The sequence below is a fragment of the Lathyrus oleraceus genome, chromosome 6 (assembly GCF_024323335.1).
Source record: "Lathyrus oleraceus cultivar Zhongwan6 chromosome 6, CAAS_Psat_ZW6_1.0, whole genome shotgun sequence".
NCBI classification, from domain to species: Eukaryota; Viridiplantae; Streptophyta; class Magnoliopsida; order Fabales; family Fabaceae; genus Lathyrus; species Lathyrus oleraceus.
Window position 1 is genome coordinate 132,609,349 of NC_066584.1, and position 27,539 is coordinate 132,636,887.

The 27,539-nt window shown below is 27.8% G+C and overlaps 8 non-coding genes across 8 annotated transcripts; all 8 read right to left on the reverse strand.

Moving 5' to 3' along the window:
- Window positions 1-2,537: 2,537 nt before the first annotated feature.
- On the reverse strand, window positions 2,538-2,609 carry TRNAT-UGU (transfer RNA threonine (anticodon UGU)). The gene has a single exon. It is a non-coding gene; the product is annotated as a tRNA-Thr (tRNA).
- Window positions 2,610-5,960: 3,351 nt separating this feature from the next.
- On the reverse strand, window positions 5,961-6,032 carry TRNAT-UGU (transfer RNA threonine (anticodon UGU)). The gene has a single exon. It is a non-coding gene; the product is annotated as a tRNA-Thr (tRNA).
- A 5,719-nt stretch (window positions 6,033-11,751) lies between these two features.
- On the reverse strand, window positions 11,752-11,823 carry TRNAT-UGU (transfer RNA threonine (anticodon UGU)). Its single transcript has one exon. It is a non-coding gene; the product is annotated as a tRNA-Thr (tRNA).
- A 3,353-nt stretch (window positions 11,824-15,176) lies between these two features.
- TRNAT-UGU (transfer RNA threonine (anticodon UGU)) lies at window positions 15,177-15,248 on the reverse strand. The gene has a single exon. It is a non-coding gene; the product is annotated as a tRNA-Thr (tRNA).
- Window positions 15,249-18,598: 3,350 nt separating this feature from the next.
- On the reverse strand, window positions 18,599-18,670 carry TRNAT-UGU (transfer RNA threonine (anticodon UGU)). Its single transcript has one exon. It is a non-coding gene; the product is annotated as a tRNA-Thr (tRNA).
- A 983-nt stretch (window positions 18,671-19,653) lies between these two features.
- TRNAT-UGU (transfer RNA threonine (anticodon UGU)) lies at window positions 19,654-19,725 on the reverse strand. The gene has a single exon. It is a non-coding gene; the product is annotated as a tRNA-Thr (tRNA).
- A 3,351-nt stretch (window positions 19,726-23,076) lies between these two features.
- Window positions 23,077-23,148, reverse strand: TRNAT-UGU (transfer RNA threonine (anticodon UGU)). The gene has a single exon. It is a non-coding gene; the product is annotated as a tRNA-Thr (tRNA).
- Window positions 23,149-26,498: 3,350 nt separating this feature from the next.
- On the reverse strand, window positions 26,499-26,570 carry TRNAT-UGU (transfer RNA threonine (anticodon UGU)). Its single transcript has one exon. It is a non-coding gene; the product is annotated as a tRNA-Thr (tRNA).
- Window positions 26,571-27,539: the final 969 nt, after the last annotated feature.

Here is a 27,539-nt window from a genome sequence, read left to right on the forward strand (position 1 = left end):
CATTGCAACTTTGAAACAAAAACACATGTATATCATTAAATAGGAATACCAAAAGAAGCAAATGTTAAAATAAAACTATATGCTGAATTTCTCTATAAAATTAGAAGCACTAGAACTTCCATATATACTTCCAAACCTAACTGAATAAATTTGTAACAAAAATATAATTTGCTCTCATGCAGGATCAAATTGCAGACCTTCAGTAGACAAGACTGACGCTCTACCACTGAGCTATAAGGGCAGATGAAATTCAACCTAAATATTTTTGCTATAATTTCATAGGTTCACAAAATCCATTGTAATAATTTGGACTTCGTTGAATAAAGTGAATATTGGTAGCATGTTGGGGTGGTTTGTACTATTGAATAGTCTTTAGATATTTACAACAAATTAAAACTCATCATTTGTAAAAAAAACAATATAAAAAATGAATAAAAATCTACGTTACTCAAAAACCCTTTCGATGGTCCTTTCGTTAGAAATATTTCATATAACTATTGTTTTAAATAAAAATAGGTGTACTTTTGAAAGTTGCAATTGATAAAATAAAGCTATGTTGGTTTTCTCTGTCATATAAAATTTGAAGCACTTGGACTTTTGAAACATCCTTCCAACCCTAACTGAATAAATTTGTAACAATCATATAATTTTCCTTTATGCTGGATCAAACTGCAGACCTTCAATTTAAAAGACTGACACTCTACCTCTGAGTTATAAACACAGATGAAATTTAATTACATATTTTTGATATAATTTAGTGTTATAAACTCCATTGTAATAATTTGGACATCATTGAATATTGGTAGCATGTTGGATTGGCGCGTACTATTGACAAGTCTTAAGATATCCGCAACAAATTAAAACTCATCATTTGTAAGAAAACAATACAAATAAATGCATAAAAATGTATCTTACTCAAACCTTTTCAATGGTCCATTTGTTAGAAATATTTCACATCACTATTATTTTAAATATAATTAGGTGTGTTTTTGAAAGAAGCAAATGTTAAAATAAAGCTATGTTGATTTTCTCTATAAAATTTGATACACTAGAACTTCCAAACCTATATGAATAAATTTGTAACAACAATATAATTGAACTAAATAATAATTAACGATGTTTAATGGAGGCGTTGTTATATGCATTACTTCTTGCCACTCTTCAATATTAGACTCTCTAAAAATATCTAAAAATAAAAATAGTGACAAAACTTTCTGATGAGGGTAGAACGTTACCCAGTGCAACTTTGAAAAAAAAAACCATAAACCTAACTGAATAAATTTGTAACAATATTTCAATTTGCCTCAACGCAAGATCGAATTGCAGACCTTCGGTTTACAAGACTGGCGCTCTACCACTGAGATATAAGGGCAGATAAACTTAAATTTAAATATTTTTCCTATAATTGCATAGGTTCATAAACTCCATTGTAATAATTTGGACAACATTGAATACAATGAATATTGGTATCATGTTGGGGTGGTGCGTACTATTGAAAAGTTTTAAGATATCTGCAACTAATTAAAACTCATTATTCGTAAAAAACAGTATAAATAAAAGCATAAAAACCTACGTTACTCAAAAACCTTTTCAATGGTCCTTTTGTTAGAGTTATTTCATATAACTATTGTTTTAAATAAAATTAGGGTTATTTTTTAAAGAGGCAAATGATAAATTAAAGCTATGTTGATTTTCTCTATCATATAAAATTTGAAGCACTAGGACTTTCAAATATGCTTTCAAACCTAAATGAATAAATTTATAACAATAATATAATTTTCCCTCGTGTAGGATAAAAGTGCAGACCTTCGGTTTACAAGACTAACACTCTACCCCTGTATTATAAGGACAGACGAAATTTAATTTACATGTTTTTGTTATAATTTAGTGTCATAAACACCATCATAATAATTTGGACATCGTTGAATATTGGTAGCATGTTGGGTTGGTGCGTACTATTGACAAGTCTTAAGATATTTCCAACAAATAAAAACTCATCAGTTGTAAGAAAACAATACAAATAAATGCATAAAAATCTATCTTACTCAAAACTTTTCAATTGTCCATTTGTTAGATATATTTCACATCACTATAGTTTTAAATAAAATTAGGTGGTTTTTTCAAAGAAGCAAATGTTAAAATAAAGATATGTTGATTTTCTCTATAAAATTTGAAACACTGGAACTTCCAAACCTAACTGAATAAATTTGTAACAATAATATAATTTAACCTAAATAACCATTGTCGATGTTTAATGGAGGCGTTGTAATATGCATTACTTCTTGCCACTCTTCAATGTTAGACTCTCTAAAAATATCTGAAAATGAAAATTGTGACAACACTTTTTCGTAAGGGATGAATGTTAACCCATTGCAACTTTGAAACAAAAACACATGTATATCATTAAATAGGAATACCAAAAGAAGCAAATGTTAAAATAAAACTATATGCTGAATTTCTCTATAAAATTAGAAGCACTAGAACTTCCATATATACTTCCAAACCTAACTGAATAAAGTTGTAACAAAAATATAATTTGCCCTCATGCAGGATCGAACTGCAGACCTTCAGTTTACAAGACTGACGCTCTACCACTGAGCTATAAGGGCAGATGAAATTCCATCTAAATAGTTTTGCTATAAATTCACAGGTTCATAAGTTCCATTGTAATAATTTGGACATCATTGAATAAAGTGAATATTGGTAGCATGTTGGGAAGGTGTGTACTATGTAAAAGCTTAAGATATCTGCAACAAATTAAAACTAATCATTTGTAAAAAACAGTACAAATAAATGCATAAAAATCTATGTTACTCGAAAACCTTTTCATTGGTCCTTTTGTTAGAAATATTTCATATAACAATTGTTTTAAATAGAGTTAGGTGTATTTTTGAAATAAGCAAATGATAAAAAAATAGCTGTGTTGATTTTCTCTATTATATAAAAATTTTGGCACTTGGACTTTCGAACAAAACTCCAAACCTAAATGAATAAATTTGTAACAATAATATAATTTTCCCTCATGCAGGATATCTCCAACAAATAAAAACTCATCATTTGTAAGAAAGCAATACAAATAAATGCATAAAAATCTATCTTACTCAAAACTTTTCAATTGTCCATTTATTAGAAATATTTTACATCACTATTGTTTTAAATAAAATTAGGTGTTTTTTTGAAAGAAGCAAATGATAAAATAAAGATATGCTGATTTTCTCTATAAAATTTGAAACACTAGAACTTCAAAACCTAACTGAATAAATTTGTAACAACAATATAATTTAACCTAAATAACCATTGTCGATGTTTAATGGAGGCGTTGTAATATGCATTACTTCTTGCCACTCTTCAATGTTAGACTCTCTAAAAATATCTGAAAATAAAAATTGTGACAAAACTTTTTCATAAGGGATGAATGTTAGCCCATTGCAACATTGAAACAAAAACACATGTATATTATTAAATAGGAATACCAAAAGAAACAAATGTTAAAATAAAACTATATGCTGAATTTCTCTATAAAATTAGAAGCACTAGAACTTCCATATATACTTCCAAACCTAACTGAATAAATTTGTAACAAAAATATAATTTGCTCTCATGCAGGATCAAATTGCAGACCTTCAGTAGACAAGACTGACGCTCTACCACTGAGCTATAAGGGCAGATGAAATTCAATCTAAATATTTTTGCTATAATTTCATAGGTTCACAAAATCCATTGTAATAATTTGGACTTCGTTGAATAAAGTGAATATTGGTAGCATGTTGGGGTGGTTTGTACTATTGAATAGTCTTTAGATATTTACAACAAATTAAAACTCATCATTTGTAAAAAAAACAATATAAAAAATGAATAAAAATCTACGTTACTCAAAAACCCTTTCGATGGTCCTTTCGTTAGAAATATTTCATATAACTATTGTTTTAAATAAAAATAGGTGTACTTTTGAAAGTTGCAATTGATAAAATAAAGCTATGTTGGTTTTCTCTGTCATATAAAATTTGAAGCACTTGGACTTTTGAAACATCCTTCCAACCCTAACTGAATAAATTTGTAACAATAATATAATTTTCCTTTATGCTGGATCAAACTGCAGACCTTCAATTTAAAAGACTGACACTCTACCTCTGAGTTATAAACACAGATGAAATTTAATTACATATTTTTGATATAATTTAGTGTTATAAACTCCATTGTAATAATTTGGACATCATTGAATATTGGTAGCATGTTGGATTGGTGCGTACTATTGACAAGTCTTAAGATATCCGCAACAAATTAAAACTCATCATTTGTAAGAAAACAATACAAATAAATGCATAAAAATGTATCTTACTCAAACCTTTTCAATGGTCCATTTGTTAGAAATATTTCACATCACTATTATTTTAAATATAATTAGGTGTGTTTTTGAAAGAAGCAAATGTTAAAATAAAGCTATGCTGATTTTCTCTATAAAATTTGATACACTAGAACTTCCAAACCTATATGAATAAATTTGTAACAACAATATAATTGAACTAAATAATAATTAACGATGTTTAATGGAGACGTTGTTATATGCATTACTTCTTGCCACTCTTCAATATTAGACTCTCTAAAAATATCTAAAAATAAAAATAGTGACAAAACTTTCTGATGAGGGTAGAACGTTACCCACTGCAACTTTGAAAAAAAAACCATAAACCTAACTGAATAAATTTGTAACAATATTTCAATTTGCCTCAACGCAAGATCGAATTGCAGACCTTCGGTTTACAAGACTGGCGCTCTACCACTGAGATATAAGGGCAGATAAACTTAAATTTAAATATTTTTCCTATAATTGCATAGGTTCATAAACTCCATTGTAATAATTTGGACAACATTGAATACAATGAATATTGGTATCATGTTGGGGTGGTGCGTACTATTGAAAAGTTTTAAGATATCTGCAACTAATTAAAACTCATTATTCGTAAAAAACAGTATAAATAAAAGCATAAAAACCTACGTTACTCAAAAACCTTTTCAATGGTCCTTTTGTTAGAGTTATTTCATATAACTATTGTTTTAAATAAAATTAGGGTTATTTTTTAAAGAGGCAAATGATAAATTAAAGCTATGTTGATTTTCTCTATCATATAAAATTTGAAGCACTAGGACTTTCAAATATGCTTTCAAACCTAAATGAATAAATTTATAACAATAATATAATTTTCCCTCGTGTAGGATAAAACTGCAGACCTTCGGTTTACAAGACTAACACTCTACCCCTGTATTATAAGGACAGACGAAATTTAATTTACATGTTTTTGTTATAATTTAGTGTCATAAACACCATCATAATAATTTGGACATCGTTGAATATTGGTAGCATGTTGGGTTGGTGCGTACTATTGACAAGTCTTAAGATATTTCCAACAAATAAAAACTCATCAGTTGTAAGAAAACAATACAAATAAATGCATAAAAATCTATCTTACTCAAAACTTTTCAATTGTCCATTTGTTAGATATATTTCACATCACTATTGTTTTAAATAAAATTAGGTGTTTTTTTGAAAGAAGCAAATGTTAAAATAAAGATATGTTGATTTTCTCTATAAAATTTGAAACACTGGAACTTCCAAACCTAACTGAATAAATTTGTAACAATAATATAATTTAACCTAAATAACCATTGTCGATGTTTAATGGAGGCGTTGTAATATGCATTACTTCTTGCCACTCTTCAATGTTAGACTCTCTAAAAATATCTGAAAATGAAAATTGTGACAACACTTTTTCGTAAGGGATGAATGTTAACCCATTGCAACATTGAAACAAAAACACATGTATATCATTAAATAGGAATACCAAAAGAAGCAAATGTTAAAATAAAACTATATGCTGAATTTCTCTATAAAATTAGAAGCACTAGAACTTCCATATATACTTCCAAACCTAACTGAATAAAGTTGTAACAAAAATATAATTTGCCCTCATGCAGGATCGAACTGCAGACCTTCAGTTTACAAGACTGACACTCTACCACTGAGCTATAAGGGCAGATGAAATTCCATCTAAATAGTTTTGCTATAAATTCACAGGTTCATAAGTTCCATTGTAATAATTTGGACATCATTGAATAAAGTGAATATTGGTAGCATGTTGGGAAGGTGCGGACTATGTAAAAGCTTAAGATATCTGCAACAAATTAAAACTAATCATTTGTAAAAAACAGTACAAATAAATGCATAAAAATCTATGTTACTCGAAAACCTTTTCATTGGTCTTTTTGTTAGAAATATTTCATATAACAATTGTTTTAAATAGAGTTAGGTGTATTTTTGAAATAAGCAAATGATAAAAAAAAAGCTATGTTGATTTTCTCTATTATATAAAAATTTTGGCACTTGGACTTTCGAACAAAATTCCAAACCTAAATGAATAAATTTGTAACAATAATATAATTTTCCCTCATGCAGGATATCTCCAACAAATAAAAACTCATCATTTGTAAGAAAGCAATACAAATAAATGCATAAAAATCTATCTTACTCAAAACTTTTCAATTGTCCATTTATTAGAAATATTTTACATCACTATTGTTTTAAATAAAATTAGGTGTTTTTTTGAAAGAAGCAAACGATAAAATAAAGATATGCTGATTTTCTCTATAAAATTTGAAACACTAGAACTTCAAAACCTAACTGAATAAATTTGTAACAACAATATAATTTAACCTAAATAACCATTGTCGATGTTTAATGGAGGCGTTGTAATATGCATTACTTCTTGCCACTCTTCAATGTTAGACTCTCTAAAAATATCTGAAAATAAAAATTGTGACAAAACTTTTTCATAAGGGATGAATGTTAGCCCATTGCAACTTTGAAACAAAAACACATGTATATTATTAAATAGGAATACCAAAAGAAGCAAATGTTAAAATAAAACTATATGCTGAATTTCTCTATAAAATTAGAAGCACTAGAACTTCCATATATACTTCCAAACCTAACTGAATAAATTTGTAACAAAAATATAATTTGCTCTCATGCAGGATCAAATTGCAGACCTTCAGTAGACAAGACTGGCGCTCTACCACTGAGCTATAAGGGCAGATGAAATTCAATCTAAATATTTTTGCTATAATTTCATAGGTTCACAAAATCCATTGTAATAATTTGGACTTCGTTGAATAAAGTGAATATTGGTAGCATGTTGGGGTGGTTTGTACTATTGAATAGTCTTTAGATATTTACAACAAATTAAAACTCATCATTTGTAAAAAAAACAATATAAAAAATGAATAAAAATCTACGTTACTCAAAAACCCTTTCGATGGTCCTTTCGTTAGAAATATTTCATATAACTATTGTTTTAAATAAAAATAGGTGTACTTTTGAAAGTTGCAATTGATAAAATAAAGCTATGTTGGTTTTCTCTGTCATATAAAATTTGAAGCACTTGGACTTTTGAAACATCCTTCCAACCCTAACTGAATAAATTTGTAACAATAATATAATTTTCCTTTATGCTGGATCAAACTGCAGACCTTCAATTTAAAAGACTGACACTCTACCTCTGAGTTATAAACACAGATGAAATTTAATTACATATTTTTGATATAATTTAGTGTTATAAACTCCATTGTAATAATTTGGACATCATTGAATATTGGTAGCATGTTGGATTGGTGCGTACTATTGACAAGTCTTAAGATATCCGCAACAAATTAAAACTCATCATTTGTAAGAAAACAATACAAATAAATGCATAAAAATGTATCTTACTCAAACCTTTTCAATGGTCCATTTGTTAGAAATATTTCACATCACTATTATTTTAAATATAATTAGGTGTGTTTTTGAAAGAAGCAAATGTTAAAATAAAGCTATGCTGATTTTCTCTATAAAATTTGATACACTAGAACTTCCAAACCTATATGAATAAATTTGTAACAACAATATAATTGAACTAAATAATAATTAACGATGTTTAATGGAGGCGTTGTTATATGCATTACTTCTTGCCACTCTTCAATATTAGACTCTCTAAAAATATCTAAAAATAAAAATAGTGACAAAACTTTCTGATGAGGGTAGAACGTTACCCACTGCAACTTTGAAAAAAAAAACATAAACCTAACTGAATAAATTTGTAACAATATTTCAATTTGCCTCAACGCAAGATCGAATTGCAGACCTTCGGTTTACAAGACTGGCGCTCTACCACTGAGATATAAGGGCAGATAAACTTAAATTTAAATATTTTTCCTATAATTGCATAGGTTCATAAACTCCATTGTAATAATTTGGACAACATTGAATACAATGAATATTGGTATCATGTTGGGGTGGTGCGTACTATTGAAAAGTTTTAAGATATCTGCAACTAATTAAAACTCATTATTCGTAAAAAAACAGTATAAATAAAAGCATAAAAACCTACGTTACTCAAAAACCTTTTCAATGGTCCTTTTGTTAGAGTTATTTCATATAACTATTGTTTTAAATAAAATTAGGGTTATTTTTTAAAGAGGCAAATGATAAATTAAAGCTATGTTGATTTTCTCTATCATATAAAATTTGAAGCACTAGGACTTTCAAATATGCTTTCAAACCTAAATGAATAAATTTGTAACAATAATATAATTTTCCCTCATGTAGGATAAAAGTGCAGACCTTCGGTTTACAAGACTAACACTCTACCCCTGTATTATAAGGACAGACGAAATTTAATTTACATGTTTTTGTTATAATTTAGTGTCATAAACACCATCATAATAATTTGGACATCGTTGAATATTGGTAGCATGTTGGGTTGGTGCGTACTATTGACAAGTCTTAAGATATTTCCAACAAATAAAAACTCATCAGTTGTAAGAAAACAATACAAATAAATGCATAAAAATCTATCTTACTCAAAACTTTTCAATTGTCCATTTGTTAGATATATTTCACATCACTATTGTTTTAAATAAAATTAGGTGTTTTTTTGAAAGAAGCAAATGTTAAAATAAAGATATGTTGATTTTCTCTATAAAATTTGAAACACTGGAACTTCCAAACCTAACTGAATAAATTTGTAACAATAATATAATTTAACCTAAATAACCATTGTCGATGTTTAATGGAGGCGTTGTAATATGCATTACTTCTTGCCACTCTTCAATGTTAGACTCTCTAAAAATATTTGAAAATGAAAATTGTGACAACACTTTTTCGTAAGGGATGAATGTTAACCCATTGCAACTTTGAAACAAAAACACATGTATATTATTAAATAGGAATACCAAAAGAAGCAAATGTTAAAATAAAACTATATGCTGAATTTCTCTATAAAATTAGAAGCACTAGAACTTCCATATATACTTCCAAACCTAACTGAAAAAATTTGTAACAAAAATATAATTTGCTCTCATGCAGGATCAAATTGCAGACCTTCAGTAGACAAGACTGACGCTCTACCACTGAGCTATAAGGGCAGATGAAATTCAATCTAAATATTTTTGCTATAATTTCATAGGTTCACAAAATCCATTGTAATAATTTGGACTTCGTTGAATAAAGTGAATATTGGTAGCATGTTGGGGTGGTTTGTACTATTGAATAGTCTTTAGATATTTACAACAAATTAAAACTCATCATTTGTAAAAAAAACAATATAAAAAATGAATAAAAATCTACGTTACTCAAAAACCCTTTCGATGGTCGTTTCGTTAGAAATATTTCATATAACTATTGTTTTAAATAAAAATAGGTGTACTTTTGAAAGTTGCAATTGATAAAATAAAGCTATGTTGGTTTTCTCTGTCATATAAAATTTGAAGCACTTGGACTTTTGAAACATCCTTCCAACCCTAACTGAATAAATTTGTAACAATAATATAATTTTCCTTTATGCTGGATCAAACTGCAGACCTTCAATTTAAAAGACTGACACTCTACCTCTGAGTTATAAACACAGATGAAATTTAATTACATATTTTTGATATAATTTAGTGTTATAAACTCCATTGTAATAATTTGGACATCATTGAATATTGGTAGCATGTTGGATTGGTGCGTACTATTGACAAGTCTTAAGATATCCGCAACAAATTAAAACTCATCATTTGTAAGAAAACAATACAAATAAATGCATAAAAATGTATCTTACTCAAACCTTTTCAATGGTCCATTTGTTAGAAATATTTCACATCACTATTATTTTAATATAATTAGGTGTGTTTTTGAAAGAAGCAAATGTTAAAATAAAGCTATGCTGATTTTCTCTATAAAATTTGATACACTAGAACTTCCAAACCTATATGAATAAATTTGTAACAACAATATAATTGAACTAAATAATAATTAACGATGTTTAATGGAGGCGTTGTTATATGCATTACTTCTTGCCACTCTTCAATATTAGACTCTCTAAAAATATCTAAAAATAAAAATAGTGACAAAACTTTCTGATGAGGGTAGAACGTTACCCACTGCAACTTTGAAAAAAAAAACATAAACCTAACTGAATAAATTTGTAACAATATTTCAATTTGCCTCAACGCAAGATCGAATTGCAGACCTTCGGTTTACAAGACTGGCGCTCTACCACTGAGATATAAGGGCAGATAAACTTAAATTTAAATATTTTTCCTATAATTGCATAGGTTCATAAACTCCATTGTAATAATTTGGACAACATTGAATACAATGAATATTGGTATCATGTTGGGGTGGTGCGTACTATTGAAAAGTTTTAAGATATCTGCAACTAATTAAAACTCATTATTCGTAAAAAAACAGTATAAATAAAAGCATAAAAACCTACGTTACTCAAAAACCTTTTCAATGGTCCTTTTGTTAGAGTTATTTCATATAACTATTATTTTAAATAAAATTAGGGTTATTTTTTAAAGAGGCAAATGATAAATTAAAGCTATGTTGATTTTCTCTATCATATAAAATTTGAAGCACTAGGACTTTCAAATATGCTTTCAAACCTAAATGAATAAATTTGTAACAATAATATAATTTTCCCTCATGTAGGATAAAAGTGCAGACCTTCGGTTTACAAGACTAACACTCTACCCCTGTATTATAAGGACAGACGAAATTTAATTTACATGTTTTTGTTATAATTTAGTGTCATAAACACCATCATAATAATTTGGACATCGTTGAATATTGGTAGCATGTTGGGTTGGTGCGTACTATTGACAAGTCATAAGATATTTCCAACAAATAAAAACTCATCAGTTGTAAGAAAACAATACAAATAAATGCACAAAAATCTATCTTACTCAAAACTTTTCAATTGTCCATTTGTTAGATATATTTCACATCACTATAGTTTTAAATAAAATTAGGTGTTTTTTTGAAAGAAGCAAATGTTAAAATAAAGATATGTTGATTTTCTCTATAAAATTTGAAACACTGGAACTTCCAAACCTAACTGAATAAATTTGTAACAATAATATAATTTAACCTAAATAACCATTGTCGATGTTTAATGGAGGCGTTGTAATATGCATTACTTCTTGCCACTCTTCAATGTTAGACTCTCTAAAAATATTTGAAAATGAAAATTGTGACAACACTTTTTCGTAAGGGATGAATGTTAACCCATTGCAACTTTGAAACAAAAACACATGTATATCATTAAATAGGAATACCAAAAGAAGCAAATGTTAAAATAAAACTATATGCTGAATTTCTCTATAAAATTAGAAGGACTAGAACTTCCATATATACTTCCAAACCTAACTGAATAAAGTTGTAACAAAAATATAATTTGCCCTCATGCAGGATCGAACTGCAGACCTTCAGTTTACAAAACTGACGCTCTACCACTGAGCTATAAGGGCAGATGAAATTCCATCTAAATAGTTTTGCTATAAATTCACAGGTTCATAAGTTCCATTGTAATAATTTGGACATCATTGAATAAAGTGAATATTGGTAGCATGTTGGGAAGGTGCGTACTATGTAAAAGCTTAAGATATCTGCATCAAATTAAAACTAATCATTTGTAAAAAACAGTACAAATAAATGCATAAAAATCTATGTTACTCGAAAACCTTTTCATTGGTCCTTTTGTTAGAAATATTTCATATAACAATTGTTTTAAATAGAGTTAGGTGTATTTTTGAAATAAGCAAATGATAAAAAAAAAGCTATGTTGATTTTCTCTATTATATAAAAATTTTGGCACTTGGACTTTCGAACAAAATTCCAAACCTAAATGAATAAATTTGTAACAATAATATAATTTTCCCTCATGCAGGATATCTCCAACAAATAAAAACTCATCATTTGTAAGAAAGCAATACAAATAAATGCATAAAAATCTATCTTACTCAAAACTTTTCAATTGTCCATTTATTAGAAATATTTTACATCACTATTGTTTTAAATAAAATTAGGTGTTTTTTTGAAAGAAGCAAATGATAAAATAAAGATATGCTGATTTTCTCTATAAAATTTGAAACACTAGAACTTCAAAACCTAACTGAATAAATTTGTAACAACAATATAATTTAACCTAAATAACCATTGTCGATGTTTAATGAAGGCGTTGTAATATGCATTACTTCTTGCCACTCTTCAATGTTAGACTCTCTAAAAATATCTGAAAATAAAAATTGTGACAAAACTTTTTCATAAGGGATGAATGTTAGCCCATTGCAACTTTGAAACAAAAACACATGTATATTATTAAATAGGAATACCAAAAGAAGCAAATGTTAAAATAAAACTATATGCTGAATTTCTCTATAAAATTAGAAGCACTAGAACTTCCATATATACTTCCAAACCTAACTGAATAAAATTGTAACAAAAATATAATTTGCTCTCATGCAGGATCAAATTGCAGACCTTCAGTAGACAAGACTAACGCTCTACCACTGAGCTATAAGGGCAGATGAAATTCAATCTAAATATTTTTGCTATAATTTCATAGGTTCACAAAATCCATTGTAATAATTTGGACTTCGTTGAATAAAGTGAATATTGGTAGCATGTTGGGGTGGTTTGTACTATTGAATAGTCTTTAGATATTTACAACAAATTAAAACTCATCATTTGTAAAAAAAAACAATATAAAAAATGAATAAAAATCTACGTTACTCAAAAACCCTTTCGATGGTCCTTTCGTTAGAAATATTTCATATAACTATTGTTTTAAATAAAAATAGGTGTACTTTTGAAAGTTGCAATTGATAAAATAAAGCTATGTTGGTTTTCTCTGTCATATAAAATTTGAAGCACTTGGACTTTTGAAACATCCTTCCAACCCTAACTGAATAAATTTGTAACAATAATATAATTTTCCTTTATGCAGGATCAAACTGCAGACCTTCAATTTACAAGACTGACACTCTACCTCTAAGTTATAAACACAGATGAAATTTAATTACATATTTTTGATATAATTTAGTGTTATAAACTCCACTGTAATAATTTGGACATCATTGAATATTGGTAGCATGTTGGATTGGTGCGTACTATTGACAAGTCTTAAGATATCCGCAACAAATTAAAACTCATCATTTGTAAGAAAACAATACAAATAAATGCATAAAAATGTATCTTACTCAAACCTTTTCAATGGTCCATTTGTTAGAAATATTTCACATCACTATTATTTTAAATATAATTAGGTGTGTTTTTGAAAGAAGCAAATGTTAAAATAAAGCTATGCTGATTTTCTCTATAAAATTTGATACACTAGAACTTCCAAACCTATATGAATAAATTTGTAACAACAATATAATTGAACTAAATAAAAATTAACGATGTTTAATGGAGGCGTTGTTATATGCATTACTTCTTGCCACTCTTCAATATTAGACTCTCTAAAAATATCTAAAAATAAAAATAGTGACAAAACTTTCTGATGAGGGTAGAACGTTACCCACTGCAACTTTGAAAAAAAAACATAAACCTAACTGAATAAATTTGTAACAATATTTCAATTTGCCTCAACGCAAGATCGAATTGCAGACCTTCGGTTTACAAGACTGGCGCTCTACCACTGAGATATAAGGGCAGATAAACTTAAATTTAAATATTTTTCCTATAATTGCATAGGTTCATAAACTCCATTGTAATAATTTGGACAACATTGAATACAATGAATATTGGTATCATGTTGGGGTGGTGCGTACTATTGAAAAGTTTTAAGATATCTGCAACTAATTAAAACTCATTATTCGTAAAAAAACAGTATAAATAAAAGCATAAAAACCTACGTTACTCAAAAACCTTTTCAATGGTCCTTTTGTTAGAGTTATTTCATATAACTATTATTTTAAATAAAATTAGGGTTATTTTTTAAAGAGGCAAATGATAAATTAAAGCTATGTTGATTTTCTCTATCATATAAAATTTGAAGCACTAGGACTTTCAAATATGCTTTCAAACCTAAATGAATAAATTTGTAACAATAATATAATTTTCCCTCATGTAGGATAAAAGTGCAGACCTTCGATTTACAAGACTAACACTCTACCCCTGTATTATAAGGACAGACGAAATTTAATTTACATGTTTTTGTTATAATTTAGTGTCATAAACACCATCATAATAATTTGGACATCGTTGAATATTGGTAGCATGTTGGGTTGGTGCGTACTATTGACAAGTCTTAAGATATTTCCAACAAATAAAAACTCATCAGTTGTAAGAAAACAATACAAATAAATGCATAAAAATCTATCTTACTCAAAACTTTTCAATTGTCCATTTGTTAGATATATTTCACATCACTATTGTTTTAAATAAAATTAGGTGTTTTTTTTGAAAGAAGCAAATGTTAAAATAAAGATATGTTGATTTTCTCTATAAAATTTGAAACACTGGAACTTCCAAACCTAACTGAATAAATTTGTAACAATAATATAATTTAACCTAAATAACCATTGTCGATGTTTAATGGAGGCGTTGTAATATGCATTACTTCTTGCCACTCTTCAATGTTAGACTCTCTAAAAATATCTGAAAATGAAAATTGTGACAACACTTTTTCATAAGGGATGAATGTTAACCCATTGCAACTTTGAAACAAAAACACATGTATATCATTAAATAGGAATACCAAAAGAAGCAAATGTTAAAATAAAACTATATGCTGAATTTCTCTATAAAATTAGAAGCACTAGAACTTCCATATATACTTCCAAACCTAACTGAATAAAGTTGTAACAAAAATATAATTTGCCCTCATGCAGGATCGAACTGCAGACCTTCAGTTTACAAGACTGACGCTCTACCACTGAGCTATAAGGGCAGATGAAATTCCATCTAAATAGTTTTGCTATAAATTCACAGGTTCATAAGTTCCATTGTAATAATTTGGACATCATTGAATAAAGTGAATATTGGTAGCATGTTGGGAAGGTGCGTACTATGTAAAAGCTTAAGATATCTGCAACAAATTAAAACTAATCATTTGTAAAAAACAGTACAAATAAATTTATAAAAATCTATGTTACTCGAAAACCTTTTCATTGGTCCTTTTGTTAGAAATATTTCATATAACAATTGTTTTAAATAGAGTTAGGTGTATTTTTGAAATAAGCAAATGATAAAAAAAAAACTATGTTGATTTTCTCTATTATATAAAAATTTTGGCACTTGGACTTTCGAACAAAATTCCAAACCTAAATGAATAAATTTGTAACAATAATATAATTTTCCCTCATGCAGGATATCTCCAACAAATAAAAACTCATCATTTGTAAGAAAGCAATACAAATAAATGCATAAAAATCTATCTTACTCAAAACTTTTCAATTGTCCATTTATTAGAAATATTTTACATCACTATTGTTTTAAATAAAATTAGGTGTTTTTTTGAAAGAAGCAAATGATAAAATAAAGATATGCTGATTTTCTCTATAAAATTTGAAACACTAGAACTTCAAAACCTAACTGAATAAATTTGTAACAACAATATAATTTAAACTAAATAACCATTGTCGATGTTTAATGGAGGCGTTGTAATATGCATTACTTCTTGCCACTCTTCAATGTTAGACTCTCTAAAAATATCTTAAAATAAAAATTGTGACAAAACTTTTTCATAAGGGATGAATGTTAGCCCATTGCAACTTTGAAACAAAAACACATGTATATTATTAAATAGGAATACCAAAAGAAGCAAATGTTAAAATAAAATTATATGCTGAATTTCTCTATAAAATTAGAAGCACTAGAACTTCCATATATACTTCGAAACCTAACTGAATAAATTTGTAACAAAAATATAATTTGCTCTCATGCAGGATCAAATTGCAGACCTTCAGTAGACAAGACTGACGCTCTACCACTGAGCTATAAGGGCAGATGAAATTCAATCTAAATATTTTTGCTATAATTTCATAGGTTCACAAAATCCATTGTAATAATTTGGACTTCGTTGAATAAAGTGAATATTGGTAGCATGTTGGGGTGGTTTGTACTATTGAATAGTCTTTAGATATTTACAACAAATTAAAACTCATCATTTGTAAAAAAAAAACAATATAAAAAATGAATAAAAATCTACGTTACTCAAAAACCCTTTCGATGGTCCTTTCGTTAGAAATATTTCATATAACTATTGTTTTAAATAAAAATAGGTGTACTTTTGAAAGTTGCAATTGATAAAATAAAGCTATGTTGGTTTTCTCTGTCATATAAAATTTGAAGCACTTGGACTTTTGAAACATCCTTCCAACCCTAACTGAATAAATTTGTAACAATAATATAATTTTCCTTTATGCAGGATCAAACTGCAGACCTTCAATTACAAGACTGACACTCTACCTCTGAGTTATAAACACAGATGAAATTTAATTACATATTTTTGATATAATTTAGTGTTATAAACTCCACTGTAATAATTTGGACATCATTGAATATTGGTAGCATGTTGGATTGGTGCGTACTATTGACAAGTCTTAAGATATCCGCAACAAATTAAAACTCATCATTTGTAAGAAAACAATACAAATAAATGCATAAAAATGTATCTTACTCAAACCTTTTCAATGGTCCATTTGTTAGAAATATTTCGCATCACTATTATTTTAAATATAATTAGGTGTGTTTTTGAAAGAATCAAATGTTAAAATAAAGCTATGCTGATTTTCTCTATAAAATTTGATACACTAGAACTTCCAAACCTATATGAATAAATTTGTAACAACAATATAATTGAACTAAATAAAAATTAACGATGTTTAATGGAGGCGTTGTTATATGCATTACTTCTTGCCACTCTTCAATATTAGACTCTCTAAAAATATCTAAAAATAAAAATAGTGACAAAACTTTCTGATGAGGGTAGAACGTTACCCACTGCAACTTTGAAAAAAAAAACATAAACCTAACTGAATAAATTTGTAACAATATTTCAATTTGCCTCAACGCAAGATCGAATTGCAGACCTTCGGTTTACAAGACTGACGCTCTACCACTGAGATATAAGGGCAGATAAACTTAAATTTAAATATTTTTCCTATAAGTGCATAGGTTCATAAACGCCATTGTAATAATTTGGACAACATTGAATACAATGAATATTGGTATCATGTTGGGGTGGTGCGTACTATTGAAAAGTTTTAAGATATCTGCAACTAATTAAAACTCATTATTCGTAAAAAACAGTATAAATAAAAGCATAAAAACCTACGTTACTCAAAAACCTTTTCAATGGTCCTTTTGTTAGAGTTATTTCATATAACTATTGTTTTAAATAAAATTAGGGTTATTTTTAAAGAGGCAAATGATAAATTAAAGCTATGTTGATTTTCTCTATCATATAAAATTTGAAGCACTAGGACTTTCAAATATGCTTTCAAACCTAAATGAATAAATTTATAACAATAATATAATTTTCCCTCGTGTAGGATAAAAGTGCAGACCTTCGGTTTACAAGACTAACACTCTACCCCTGTATTATAAGGACAGACGAAATTTAATTTACATGTTTTTGTTATAATTTAGTGTCATAAACACCATCATAATAATTTGGACATCGTTGAATATTGGTAGCATGTTGGGTTGGTGCGTACTATTGACAAGTCTTAAGATATTTCCAACAAATAAAAACTCATCAGTTGTAAGAAAACAATACAAATAAATGCATAAAAATCTATCTTACTCAAAACTTTTCAATTGTCCATTTGTTAGATATATTTCACATCACTATAGTTTTAAATAAAATTAGGTGGTTTTTTCAAAGAAGCAAATGTTAAAATAAAGATATGTTGATTTTCTCTATAAAATTTGAAACACTGGAACTTCCAAACCTAACTGAATAAATTTGTAACAATAATATAATTTAACCTAAATAACCATTGTCGATGTTTAATGGAGGCGTTGTAATATGCATTACTTCTTGCCACTCTTCAATGTTAGACTCTCTAAAAATATCTGAAAATGAAATTGTGACAACACTTTTTCGTAAGGGATGAATGTTAACCCATTGCAACTTTGAAACAAAAACACATGTATATCATTAAATAGGAATACCAAAAGAAGCAAATGTTAAAATAAAACTATATGCTGAATTTCTCTATAAAATTAGAAGCACTAGAACTTCCATATATACTTCCAAACCTAACTGAATAAAGTTGTAACAAAAATATAATTTGCCCTCATGCAGGATCGAACTGCAGACCTTCAGTTTACAAGACTGACGCTCTACCACTGAGCTATAAGGGCAGATGAAATTCCATCTAAATAGTTTTGCTATAAATTCAGAGGTTCATAAGTTCCATTGTAATAATTTGGACATCATTGAATAAAGTGAATATTGGTAGCATGTTGGGAAGGTGCGTACTATGTAAAAGCTTAAGATATCTGCGACAAATTAAAACTAATCATTTGTAAAAAACAGTACAAATAAATGCATAAAAATCTATGTTACTCGAAAACCTTTTCGTTGGTCCTTTTGTTAGAAATATTTCATATAACAATTGTTTTAAATAGAGTTAGGTGTGTTTTTGAAATAAGCAAATGATAACAAAAAGCTATGTTGATTTTCTCTATTATATAAAATTTGAAGCACTTGGACTTTCGAACAAAATTCCAAACCTAAATGAATAAATTTGTAACAATAATATAATTTTCCCTCATGCAGGATATCTCCAACAAATAAAAACTCATCATTTGTAAGAAAGCAATACAAATCAATGCATAAATTTCTATCTTACTCAAAACTTTTCAATTGTCCATTTATTAGAAATATTTTACATCACTATTGTTTTAAATAAAATTAGGTGTTTTTTTGAAAGAAGCAAATGATAAAATAAAGATATGCTGATTTTCTCTATAAAATTTGAAACACTAGAACTTCCAAACCTAACTGAATAAATTTGTAACAACAATATAATTTAACCTAAATAACCATTGTCGATGTTTAATGGAGGCGTTGTAATATGCATTACTTCTTGCCACTCTTCAATGTTAGACTCTCTAAAAATATCTGAAAATGAAAATTGTGACAACACTTTTTCGTAAGGGATGAATGTTAACCCATTGCAACTTTGAAACAAAAACACATGTATATCATTAAATAGGAATACCAAAAGAAGCAAATGTTAAAATAAAACTATATGCTGAATTTCTCTATAAAATTAGAAGCACTAGAACTTCCATATATACTTCCAAACCTAACTGAATAAAGTTGTAACAAAAATATAATTTGCCCTCATGCAGGATCGAACTGCAGACCTTCAGTTTACAAGACTGACGCTCTACCACTGAGCTATAAGGGCAGATGAAATTCCATCTAAATAGTTTTGCTATAAATTCACAGGTTCATAAGTTCCATTGTAATAATTTGGACATCATTGAATAAAGTGAATATTGGTAGCATGTTGGGAAGGTGCGTACTATGTAAAAGCTTAAGATATCTGCAACAAATTAAAACTAATCATTTGTAAAAAACAGTACAAATAAATGCATAAAAATCTATGTTACTCGAAAACCTTTTCATTGGTCCTTTTGTTAGAAATATTTCATATAACAATTGTTTTAAATAGAGTTAGGTGTATTTTTGAAATAAGCAAATGATAAAAAAAAGCTGTGTTGATTTTCTCTATTATATAAAAATTTTGGCACTTGGACTTTCGAACAAAATTCCAAACCTAAATGAATAAATTTGTAACAATAATATAATTTTCCCTCATGCAGGATATCTCCAACAAATAAAAACTCATCATTTGTAAGAAAGCAATACAAATAAATGCATAAAAATCTATCTTACTCAAAACTTTTCAATTGTCCATTTATTAGAAATATTTTACATCACTATTGTTTTAAATAAAATTAGGTGTTTTTTTGAAAGAAGCAAATGATAAAATAAAGATATGCTGATTTTCTCTATAAAATTTGAAACACTAGAACTTCAAAACCTAACTGAATAAATTTGTAACAACAATATAATTTAACCTAAATAACCATTGTCGATGTTTAATGGAGGCGTTGTAATATGCATTACTTCTTGCCACTCTTCAATGTTAGACTCTCTAAAAATATCTGAAAATAAAAATTGTGACAAAACTTTTTCATAAGGGATGAATGTTAGCCCATTGCAACTTTGAAACAAAAACACATGTATATTATTAAATAGGAATACCAAAAGAAACAAATGTTAAAATAAAACTATATGCTGAATTTCTCTATAAAATTAGAAGCACTAGAACTTCCATATATACTTCCAAACCTAACTGAATAAATTTGTAACAAAAATATAATTTGCTCTCATGCAGGATCAAATTGCAGACCTTCAGTAGACAAGACTGACGCTCTACCACTGAGCTATAAGGGCAGATGAAATTCAATCTAAATATTTTTGCTATAATTTCATAGGTTCACAAAATCCATTGTAATAATTTGGACTTCGTTGAATAAAGTGAATATTGGTAGCATGTTGGGGTGGTTTGTACTATTGAATAGTCTTTAGATATTTACAACAAATTAAAACTCATCATTTGTAAAAAAAACAATATAAAAAATGAATAAAAATCTACGTTACTCAAAAACCCTTTCGATGGTCCTTTCGTTAGAAATATTTCATATAACTATTGTTTTAAATAAAAATAGGTGTACTTTTGAAAGTTGCAATTGATAAAATAAAGCTATGTTGGTTTTCTCTGTCATATAAAATTTGAAGCACTTGGACTTTTGAAACATCCTTCCAACCCTAACTGAATAAATTTGTAACAATCATATAATTTTCCTTTATGCTGGATCAAACTGCAGACCTTCAATTTAAAAGACTGACACTCTACCTCTGAGTTATAAACACAGATGAAATTTAATTACATATTTTTGATATAATTTAGTGTTATAAACTCCATTGTAATAATTTGGACATCATTGAATATTGGTAGCATGTTGGATTGGTGCGTACTATTGACAAGTCTTAAGATATCCGCAACAAATTAAAACTCATCATTTGTAAGAAAACAATACAAATAAATGCATAAAAATGTATCTTACTCAAACCTTTTCAATGGTCCATTTGTTAGAAATATTTCACATCACTATTATTTTAAATATAATTAGGTGTGTTTTTGAAAGAAGCAAATGTTAAAATAAAGCTATGTTGATTTTCTCTATAAAATTTGATACACTAGAACTTCCAAACCTATATGAATAAATTTGTAACAACAATATAATTGAACTAAATAATAATTAACGATGTTTAATGGAGGCGTTGTTATATGCATTACTTCTTGCCACTCTTCAATATTAGACTCTCTAAAAATATCTAAAAATAAAAATAGTGACAAAACTTTCTGATGAGGGTAGAACGTTACCCAGTGCAACTTTGAAAAAAAAAACCATAAACCTAACTGAATAAATTTGTAACAATATTTCAATTTGCCTCAACGCAAGATCGAATTGCAGACCTTCGGTTTACAAGACTGGCGCTCTACCACTGAGTTATAAGGGCAGATAAACTTAAATTTAAATATTTTTCCTATAATTGCATAGGTTCATAAACTCCATTGTAATAATTTGGACAACATTGAATACAATGAATATTGGTATCATGTTGGGGTGGTGCGTACTATTGAAAAGTTTTAAGATATCTGCAACTAATTAAAACTCATTATTCGTAAAAAACAGTATAAATAAAAGCATAAAAACCTACGTTACTCAAAAACCTTTTCAATGGTCCTTTTGTTAGAGTTATTTCATATAACTATTGTTTTAAATAAAATTAGGGTTATTTTTTAAAGAGGCAAATGATAAATTAAAGCTATGTTGATTTTCTCTATCATATAAAATTTGAAGCACTAGGACTTTCAAATATGCTTTCAAACCTAAATGAATAAATTTATAACAATAATATAATTTTCCCTCGTGTAGGATAAAAGTGCAGACCTTCGGTTTACAAGACTAACACTCTACCCCTGTATTATAAGGACAGACGAAATTTAATTTACATGTTTTTGTTATAATTTAGTGTCATAAACACCATCATAATAATTTGGACATCGTTGAATATTGGTAGCATGTTGGGTTGGTGCGTACTATTGACAAGTCTTAAGATATTTCCAACAAATAAAAACTCATCAGTTGTAAGAAAACAATACAAATAAATGCATAAAAATCTATCTTACTCAAAACTTTTCAATTGTCCATTTGTTAGATATATTTCACATCACTATAGTTTTAAATAAAATTAGGTGGTTTTTTCAAAGAAGCAAATGTTAAAATAAAGATATGTTGATTTTCTCTATAAAATTTGAAACACTGGAACTTCCAAACCTAACTGAATAAATTTGTAACAATAATATAATTTAACCTAAATAACCATTGTCGATGTTTAATGGAGGCGTTGTAATATGCATTACTTCTTGCCACTCTTCAATGTTAGACTCTCTAAAAATATCTGAAAATGAAAATTGTGACAACACTTTTTCGTAAGGGATGAATGTTAACCCATTGCAACTTTGAAACAAAAACACATGTATATCATTAAATAGGAATACCAAAAGAAGCAAATGTTAAAATAAAACTATATGCTGAATTTCTCTATAAAATTAGAAGCACTAGAACTTCCATATATACTTCCAAACCTAACTGAATAAAGTTGTAACAAAAATATAATTTGCCCTCATGCAGGATCGAACTGCAGACCTTCAGTTTACAAGACTGACGCTCTACCACTGAGCTATAAGGGCAGATGAAATTCCATCTAAATAGTTTTGCTATAAATTCACAGGTTCATAAGTTCCATTGTAATAATTTGGACATCATTGAATAAAGTGAATATTGGTAGCATGTTGGGAAGGTGCGTACTATGTAAAAGCTTAAGATATCTGCAACAAATTAAAACTAATCATTTGTAAAAAACAGTACAAATAAATGCATAAAAATCTATGTTACTCGAAAACCTTTTCATTGGTCCTTTTGTTAGAAATATTTCATATAACAATTGTTTTAAATAGAGTTAGGTGTATTTTTGAAATAAGCAAATGATAAAAAAAAAGCTATGTTGATTTTCTCTATTATATAAAAATTTGGCACTTGGACTTTCGAACAAAATTCCAAACCTAAATGAATAAATTTGTAACAATAATATAATTTTCCCTCATGCAGGATATCTCCAACAAATAAAAACTCATCATTTGTAAGAAAGCAATACAAATAAATGCATAAAAATCTATCTTACTCAAAACTTTTCAATTGTCCATTTATTAGAAATATTTTACATCACTATTGTTTTAAATAAAATTAGGTGTTTTTTTGAAAGAAGCAAATGATAAAATAAAGATATGCTGATTTTCTCTATAAAATTTGAAACACTAGAACTTCAAAACCTAACTGAATAAATTTGTAACAACAATATAATTTAACCTAAATAACCATTGTCGATGTTTAATGGAGGCGTTGTAATATGCATTACTTCTTGCCACTCTTCAATGTTAGACTCTCTAAAAATATCTGAAAATAAAAATTGTGACAAAACTTTTTCATAAGGGATGAATGTTAGCCCATTGCAACTTTGAAACAAAAACACATGTATATTATTAAATAGGAATACCAAAAGAAGCAAATGTTAAAATAAAACTATATGCTGAATTTCTCTATAAAATTAGAAGCACTAGAACTTCCATATATACTTCCAAACCTAACTGAATAAATTTGTAACAAAAATATAATTTGCTCTCATGCAGGATCAAATTGCAGACCTTCAGTAGACAAGACTGACGCTCTACCACTGAGCTATAAGGGCAGATGAAATTCAATCTAAATATTTTTGCTATAATTTCATAGGTTCACAAAATCCATTGTAATAATTTGGACTTCGTTGAATAAAGTGAATATTGGTAGCATGTTGGGGTGGTTTGTACTATTGAATAGTCTTTAGATATTTACAACAAATTAAAACTCATCATTTGTAAAAAAAACAATATAAAAAATGAATAAAAATCTACGTTACTCAAAAACCCTTTCGATGGTCCTTTCGTTAGAAATATTTCATATAACTATTGTTTTAAATAAAAATAGGTGTACTTTTGAAAGTTGCAATTGATAAAATAAAGCTATGTTGGTTTTCTCTGTCATATAAAATTTGAAGCACTTGGACTTTTGAAACATCCTTCCAACCCTAACTGAATAAATTTGTAACAATAATATAATTTTCCTTTATGCAGGATCAAACTGCAGACCTTCAATTTAAAAGACTGACACTCTACCTCTGAGTTATAAACACAGATGAAATTTAATTACATATTTTTGATATAATTTAGTGTTATAAACTCCACTGTAATAATTTGGACATCATTGAATATTGGTAGCATGTTGGATTGGTGCGTACTATTGACAAGTCTTAAGATATCCGCAACAAATTAAAACTCATCATTTGTAAGAAAACAATACAAATAAATGCATAAAAATGTATCTTACTCAAACCTTTTCAATGGTCCATTTGTTAGAAATATTTCACATCACTATTATTTTAAATATAATTAGGTGTGTTTTTGAAAGAAGCAAATGTTAAAATAAAGCTATGCTGATTTTCTCTATAAAATTTGATACACTAGAACTTCCAAACCTATATGAATAAATTTGTAACAACAATATAATTGAACTAAATAAAAATTAACGATGTTTAATGGAGGCGTTGTTATATGCATTACTTCTTGCCACTCTTCAATATTAGACTCTCTAAAAATATCTAAAAATAAAAATAGTGACAAAACTTTCTGATGAGGGTAGAACGTTACCCACTGCAACTTTGAAAAAAAAAACATAAACCTAACTGAATAAATTTGTAACAATATTTCAATTTGCCTCAACGCAAGATCGAATTGCAGACCTTCGGTTTACAAGACTGGCGCTCTACCACTGAGATATAAGGGCAGATAAACTTAAATTTAAATATTTTTCCTATAATTGCATAGGTTCATAAACTCCATTGTAATAATTTGGACAACATTGAATACAATGAATATTGGTATCATGTTGGGGTGGTGCGTACTATTGAAAAGTTTTAAGATATCTGCAACTAATTAAAACTCATTATTCGTAAAAAACAGTATAAATAAAAGCATAAAAACCTACGTTACTCAAAAACCTTTTCAATGGTCCTTTTGTTAGAGTTATTTCATATAACTATTATTTTAAATAAAATTAGGGTTATTTTTTAAAGAGGCAAATGATAAATTAAAGCTATGTTGATTTTCTCTATCATATAAAATTTGAAGCACTAGGACTTTCAAATATGCTTTCAAACCTAAATGAATAAATTTGTAACAATAATATAATTTTCCCTCATGTAGGATAAAAGTGCAGACCTTCGGTTTACAAGACTAACACTCTACCCCTGTATTATAAGGACAGACGAAATTTAATTTACATGTTTTTGTTATAATTTAGTGTCATAAACTTCATCATAATAATTTGGACATCGTTGAATATTGGTAGCATGTTGGGTTGGTGCGTACTATTGACAAGTCTTAAGATATTTCCAACAAATAAAAACTCATCAGTTGTAAGAAAACAATACAAATAAATGCATAAAAATCTATCTTACTCAAAACTTTTCAATTGTCCATTTGTTAGATATATTTCACATCACTATTGTTTTAAATAAAATTAGGTGTTTTTTTGAAAGAAGCAAATGTTAAAATAAAGAAATGTTGATTTTCTCTATAAAATTTGAAACACTGGAACTTCCAAACCTAACTGAATAAATTTGTAACAATAATATAATTTAACCTAAATAACCATTGTCGATGTTTAATGGAGGCGTTGTAATATGCATTACTTCTTGCCACTCTTCAATGTTAGACTCTCTAAAAATATCTGAAAATGAAAATTGTGACAACACTTTTTCATAAGGGATGAATGTTAACCCATTGCAACTTTGAAACAAAAACACATGTATATCATTAAATAGGAATACCAAAAGAAGCAAATGTTAAAATAAAACTATATGCTGAATTTCTCTATAAAATTAGAAGCACTAGAACTTCCATATATACTTCCAAACCTAACTGAATAAAGTTGTAACAAAAATATAATTTGCCCTCATGCAGGATCGAACTGCAGACCTTCAGTTTACAAGACTGACGCTCTACCACTGAGCTATAAGGGCAGATGAAATTCCATCTAAATAGTTTTGCTATAAATTCACAGGTTCATAAGTTCCATTGTAATAATTTGGACATCATTGAATAAAGTGAATATTGGTAGCATGTTGGGAAGGTGCGTACTATGTAAAAGCTTAAGATATCTGCAACAAATTAAAACTAATCATTTGTAAAAAAGTACAAATAAATTTATAAAAATCTATGTTACTCGAAAACCTTTTCATTGGTCCTTTTGTTAGAAATATTTCATATAACAATTGTTTTAAATAGAGTTAGGTGTATTTTTGAAATAAGCAAATGATAAAAAAAAAACTATGTTGATTTTCTCTATTATATAAAAATTTTGGCACTTGGACTTTCGAACAAAATTCCAAACCTAAATGAATAAATTTGTAACAATAATATAATTTTCCCTCATGCAGGATATCTCCAACAAATAAAAACTCATCATTTGTAAGAAAGCAATACAAATAAATGCATAAAAATCTATCTTACTCAAAACTTTTCAATTGTCCATTTATTAGAAATATTTTACATCACTATTGTTTTAAATAAAATTAGGTGTTTTTTTGAAAGAAGCAAATGATAAAATAAAGATATGCTGATTTTCTCTATAAAATTTGAAACACTAGAACTTCAAAACCTAACTGAATAAATTTGTAACAACAATATAATTTAAACTAAATAACCATTGTCGATGTTTAATGGAGGCGTTGTAATATGCATTACTTCTTGCCACTCTTCAATGTTAGACTCTCTAAAAATATCTTAAAATAAAAATTGTGACAAAACTTTTTCATAAGGGATGAATGTTAGCCCATTGCAACTTTGAAACAAAAACACATGTATATTATTAAATAGGAATACCAAAAGAAGCAAATGTTAAAATAAAACTATATGCTGAATTTCTCTATAAAATTAGAAGCACTAGAACTTCCATATATACTTCCAAACCTAACTGAATAAATTTGTAA